This window comes from Rhea americana, unplaced genomic scaffold, assembly GCF_003343005.1.
Source record: "Rhea americana isolate MKP2758 unplaced genomic scaffold, rheAme1 scaffold_462, whole genome shotgun sequence".
NCBI lineage: Eukaryota > Metazoa > Chordata > Aves > Rheiformes > Rheidae > Rhea > Rhea americana.
The window spans coordinates 12,488-18,097 of record NW_028186604.1 but is presented as its reverse complement, the minus strand read 5'-3'; the positions used below and the strand labels follow the sequence as shown (position 1 = coordinate 18,097).

At 43.9% G+C, this 5,610-nt stretch overlaps 1 long non-coding RNA gene across 2 annotated transcripts in view; it reads left to right on the top strand.

The window, feature by feature from the left end:
• The first annotated feature begins 1,310 nt into the window (after positions 1-1,310).
• LOC146589366 (uncharacterized) overlaps positions 1,311-5,610 on the top strand; it is a 16,147-nt gene continuing 11,847 nt past the window's right edge. The window contains exon 1 of one of the 2 annotated variants that reach the window (XR_014897199.1): positions 1,311-1,443. This is a non-coding gene — a long non-coding RNA (uncharacterized LOC146589366). Of the gene's footprint in view, positions 1,444-1,481; positions 1,652-5,610 lie in introns of those variants that run through there. The other variant, XR_014897200.1, reaches the window with a different exon arrangement.

The following is a 5,610-nucleotide window of genomic DNA, read 5'->3' as shown; positions in this document are numbered from 1 at the left end:
TTGGAACCGCTGGGCAGCCGCGCCAACGGCCGTAACGGCCGTAACGGCCCAACGCGCTGCCGCGCCCCGAGGCGGGCTTTTACACCGCACCGCTCCGGAGAAGACCCCGTTTTATTTATGTATTTATTTTTCATTTGAGGAAAAAAAAAAGAGAGARAAAGGAAGAAAGAAAAAGAAAAGCCCCTGCAACTGCATTCTCAGGCGTTGGGATTATACGTCTGCRGTGACTCTCTGCTAGCAGGTGCTTTTCCAGGGCAGCTGTTTCTATGAAAAAATAAAAAAAATAAAATAAAATAAAATAAACAAGCACCCCTGACTCCTTCTCCATTGACACGTGTCCAAATTGCAGTTTAATGAGATCATTCAGGCGGCATTGTGCCACACACGCACACTCACACGCTCACTCTTTGACCCGGGACAAAAATCTGATTACTCTCATTACCAAAGCTGTGTGAAGCATGCCCTCCCCTTGACCTCCTGCTGGGAGACAACAGTCCGTGGAAATGGAAATGGAAATGGAAATGGAAACACGGTTGTTGGGGGGGGAAGGGAAGCATGATCCATCCTAATTCCTGCAGCTGCTTTAAAAGGGCAGTATCAAGTTTCTCCCAGATGTTCATGATACAGGGACCATTCCCCCTTTTCTCCCCCTCCCCCTTTTTTTTTWAATTTCAAAATCACTAGGCATGCACAAATACTATCCTCAAAATCTTCTCCTTGTGCTTGACTTTGACATTACCAAATTCAGTAGGTCTAAAAAGCCCTTTAAAATGCTATTCCGGACGTGTAGGTTTGCAGAACGATTTTGGTTTYGCAACTTGAGATACCCAAAGGCATCAGTATTTTAGAAAAACAGTTTCTTCTAAGGTCTGGCTGGGCAGTTCTAAAAACTTGGCCCTATGTATGTGTATTCAATGGTATTATTAGATGCTTGCCTCAATCTTTCAAAGCTGCCCTTAATGCTTATCATCCCCTCTGCAATGTCGCCTTCARCATGGTCCGAACAAAGCTTGATGCCAGTCGTCTCGTTTCCGTATTCAGGAGGYGCCCGCTGTGTCTTGACTGAAAAAATCTACTGGTTTCTGGCTTCCCAGCAACAGAAAAGCAACAGGAAAACCTCTGAAATCTCTCACTGCGTTGGTCCACTTGTAACAGAAGGGCTTAGGTAATCATCGTAGTGCTGACAAGAACGCTCTGCTTTCCAGATGTACGGTGTCCAGCTCAGCGGTTAGAATTGAATTTGACCCTGTTGGGGCTGCTGGGGATGGCAGTGCTATCTGCTGTTCTTACAGGGTGTTCCAGCTTCCTCTCACCCTTCAGCGAGACAAAACAACCTGCCATGGAAACCAGTTCTTGTGGCATCGTGAAAAGATCTGGCAGCTTTCCTGGGAATGAGAGGTCCACGCAGAAGTGTATCCAGACCAGCGCAGTGATTCATCGAGGGTGAAAATAAGACATGAACCTGTAAAGCTTGTGTTGCTATTTATACAGTGATAGCGGCAGGAGGCCCCAAGAGATGTTAGAGACCTATGGGGTTAGGCACAAATGCTAAGAGACGGTTTCTGCCCTTGGTAGTTTGCAGTGCAAGCCAACATCGAAATTATAAATGTTTCATGCTGAGCCGTTAGGTCCAGTGGAACTACTCTTATAGGTGAGCGATATTAGGGTTTTGGAAGGCAAGTGCAAGGCAGCTCGAGGGGCAACAGCAGGAATTGGAGGTGGTGTGAAAAATGAGGCAGCAGCTGCAGGAAGAGCGTTACGAGAAGGGAACGGTCTTGAGGACAAGGCCAGGGCACAGTGACAGGGCTTAACAGTGAAATAGGTGGGGAGCGAGCACATGGTGCAGTACTCGGTGCCGTGAGGGGCCCGTGGCAGAACTTGGGAGAGAAGGAGGAAAAACACTCAGAAACCAGAGGGTAGAGGCTTGCATTCTGCTAAATTTGTTTTCAGCAGCAGCCAGCTATTTTGGACCTTCCCCTTCCGTTTTGCTTCCTAGAACATGAGTTAATTTTTCTCGATTCCATTTCTCTTAACCAGGAATGTCTGCTCCTGCAAGATTATCTTTCTCACTCTTTTCTGGTGATACTACCGTATCTAGTTCTGTTTCTCCATCACATTCCTGACCATTTTTTCCCCATTATGCTTCCCCCCCCCCGCCTTTTCCTTCACAGTTTACACATGGTTTTCTGTGATTCTCTCTCTCTCCTGCTTCCTCTCCTCCCCCTTTTTTACTCATCCTTCTTTCCTCTATGTTTCCATCTTTGGAGTCTAAAAGCTTAAATAACTGCCTCATTTGACCAGAAAATGAGACAAGCTACTGAGGGGGAATTAGTTGCTGGCGTGATAACATGCTGTTGTGCCCAGAGTTATAACTGAACACACAGCCTGCTTAGATTATGGGGTTGAAAAGAAATCTCCATTTAAAGTTCTATGTATTCGATTTCTGACCAAGCTAGAAATGCAGAGAGAGCAAACTGATTCTGAGCGCAGCTCTTTTATCATCAGTGTAATGCGCTCTGCAATGCCTGACATTACAGCTGGGAGTAATTACTGCTTTTTGGCCATGGCTTCTACCCTCATAAGTGGAGAATTGTTCCCTGCGGTACATTCCTAGCTATTTTTTCTCTGTATTCTGTAGGTTTACTAGCAGATCAGTAGAGACCAAAAATCATCTCAGGGCTTGGGTGAACAGCAGTGCCCAAATTCTTAACAGTGACCTTCAAACAACTGGCAATAGCTGTTGCTTTTCTTGGCTGTTTTCAAAAGCAGCCCTGCCGAACTCGGAGAGATGGTGTGGGGGAGGCATGCACGGCCGCTGTTCAGGCCTTGAATGCACCAAGAGGCTCTGCTGAGTCTCCCCCTGCCCCAGAGCTTAGGCTGCCTGTGCTCATGGCCAGCTCTGGTACGGCCCCACTGCTGCTTGCTTTGCTTATCTTGAAACTCTAAATGGCTCTGGAATACTCAGGCAATTCACTTGAAAAAAAAAAAAAAAAAACAGAGAGAGAGAGAGAGAGAGAGATTTTTTTCCTGGGCTGCTTGTGTACCAGGTGAACAATCTATTCTTTTAAATAGAGGAAAAAAAGCAAGTTAGAGCAGAATATTCCTAGCCCTTCACTTCGTGCCTTTGGCATTCTCCATTTATAGCATTTTGGCTGGGCAAGTAAAATTTGTCCTTGAAACTGAATCACTGTTAGAACTGTCTGAAACATTAGGATATGAGTAACTATAGCTTTGCATTTTAAATACGCATGTGAAAAATCTGATCTCTGCAGTGGTTGTGCGATGGAACAACTGAATTAATTTCAGTGACATTATTTTGGATCTACAAAGATAGTACCCCAAATAAGAATTCAGTCCTTTGTCTACTGTGAGGAACTACAAACATAATTTAAAGATTAAAAAATATTTTTAAAGGCCTTTGAAGAAATGTTTTGATTTGACAGCAGGAAATTGTTATGGCTTTTGATTACATGGCAAATATTATAAAACAGGCTTTAAAGTGGTTTCCTTAGCAACTACTCTTAGTTGGAGATCAGTGCATGCTCGTATGCATCACGCTGTGTTTGGACGAGCTTTGCAGTATTAAAAAACATTTGTTTCAAACACTCCACAGTTGTGCACAGCAGCTCCAGAGCAGGGAGGGAAGCGTGTCCGATTTCTTTCCAAGCAGACAATGCCACACCTCCCGGTCGCGAGCTAGCATAGGCGGCCCCATGGGTGGAGGAGCTGGCTCCGCTTACTGTCTGCTGCTGTCTCATCCAGTAGCTGCCAGGAACGGGAGGCATGAGGGTTAGGGGTGTCTTTCTCATCCACATACCCCCCCGAAAGGAAATGATCACGGCTTGCACTTCTTTTTCAGAGGGGTATCGTGCACAGCTCTGCACCGAGCATGACTCTTGTTCTTTGCTTGTTATCTGTCTCCAATATCTGGGCCATCAGATAGTTTATACTTCAATCACATATTGAATGCTTATGATTAACAGGAATGTTAAGCCATTATCAGAGTTAATCATGAAGCCTACTAAAGTGCCTCCAGTATGCAGAGGCACCTTTCTCCTTTCCTTCAAAGTTTTACGTTTATTTATTTATGTATTCTGACTCAGATTGCCTTCCCCATCTGCCATAGATGCCAGAGGCTTAAGTCAGCTGTAGCAGAGCTGACCTTAGCATCTTAAAGAAAACAAATGTTAGTCAGGTGAGAAATGTTATCCTAAGTGAGGGCATTCACCTGGCAGTTGTTGTCAGTTTGAGAGGCTGAAGGGATGCCTGGTTATTGCTGGGAGCTTTTGGGGCAGGCTATTCTCTATTTCTAGCTAGAAGGTAAGAGGTTTTTCTTATTTCCATAGAGCAACACAGAGTAGGAGTAATTTCCCCCCTGCCTTGGTATCCTTGTTGCCTTAGGAGCTGGTTGCCGCAGAAGAGCTCTATTTGGGGCTTTTCTCTAAAGCTGTTCAGAAGCAAATCTAGCGTGGCATGTGAAAGCTGCCTGCCCTGCTCTTGGAAGGTGCCATGCTCAGCACAGCGTATTCCTCTGGCTCCCAGGAGGCCTGGGTTTCTGTGTGCTGTGGGAGATGCCGAATTTTACCGATAGCATCCCTTAATGATTTAATCGTCACGTTGCTTTGAGAAAGAGGCCACTCCTCTGGCTTCTGTGCCAAAGCTAAAATTGGAGCGGGTATTCAAGAGGAAAAAAGAAGGAATGTGAGTGCCCTTGTCTGTGAGTTACTGCAGCATTGGTCTAAAATAGCCTATATTTGTTGACCTTCAGAGCCAGGTTGCAGTGATCTTTTTTTAGGTGAATTGGAAAATAAAGTGGTAAGGAGAGTTAATCTCTGAGAGGAATCTTTAAGGGACAAGAACATTCTTCTACTTTATTTCTGGAGGCATGCCTAACTATATTGCTCCATGTGTCTTCAGGGACAGCTTCTTGCCTAGCCATGTTTTTTTTCCTGTAAGTCTTAAGAAAGAGGCTTTTCTAGGACTTGCATAGAAAAAGAGTGGGAGATTACACAAATCCAGCTTTTGGATAGTGGTTCTGTTACTTGTTCTCTGTATTACTGGTTTTGAAAGTAGGCTTATGTAGGAATCGGTTTACAGATTATCCAGCCTGCTGCGTTATTTACTTAATCACAATTTTTATTTGCAGTTGATGCTGTTCTCATCCTTGCTTAGTGAGAATGCAAGGTCCTTATGATTACAAGCACTATCTGCTGCTGTTTAAAGTATTAAGACTTCAACCCAAGAACAAATAGGAAGAATAGAGTAATAGATTTTCAGTGTTACAAATCTATGCTTCTTCTGTAAGACAAATCCTTCGAGTTAAAATATGTGTGTGCAAAACAAAAGGCACAGGTCCTAAATGCAAAGGGAAATATTGTAGCATTATGTTATCATGTAGATTATTATATTGAGTCTTGTATATGTAAGTGAACCTAACAGACCTTACTGAATTGTATAGGGTCTGACTCCGAGTGTACTGAACTTTCTAAAAATCCTCATGTTGATTCAGCATGGGTTGCACTGGGCCCACAGAAGAGATGGATGTAGTAAAAAAAATAGTGTTCCTCACTGAACAAAAGCTTTAGTTTTTTTTTTTTTTTTTTTTTTTTT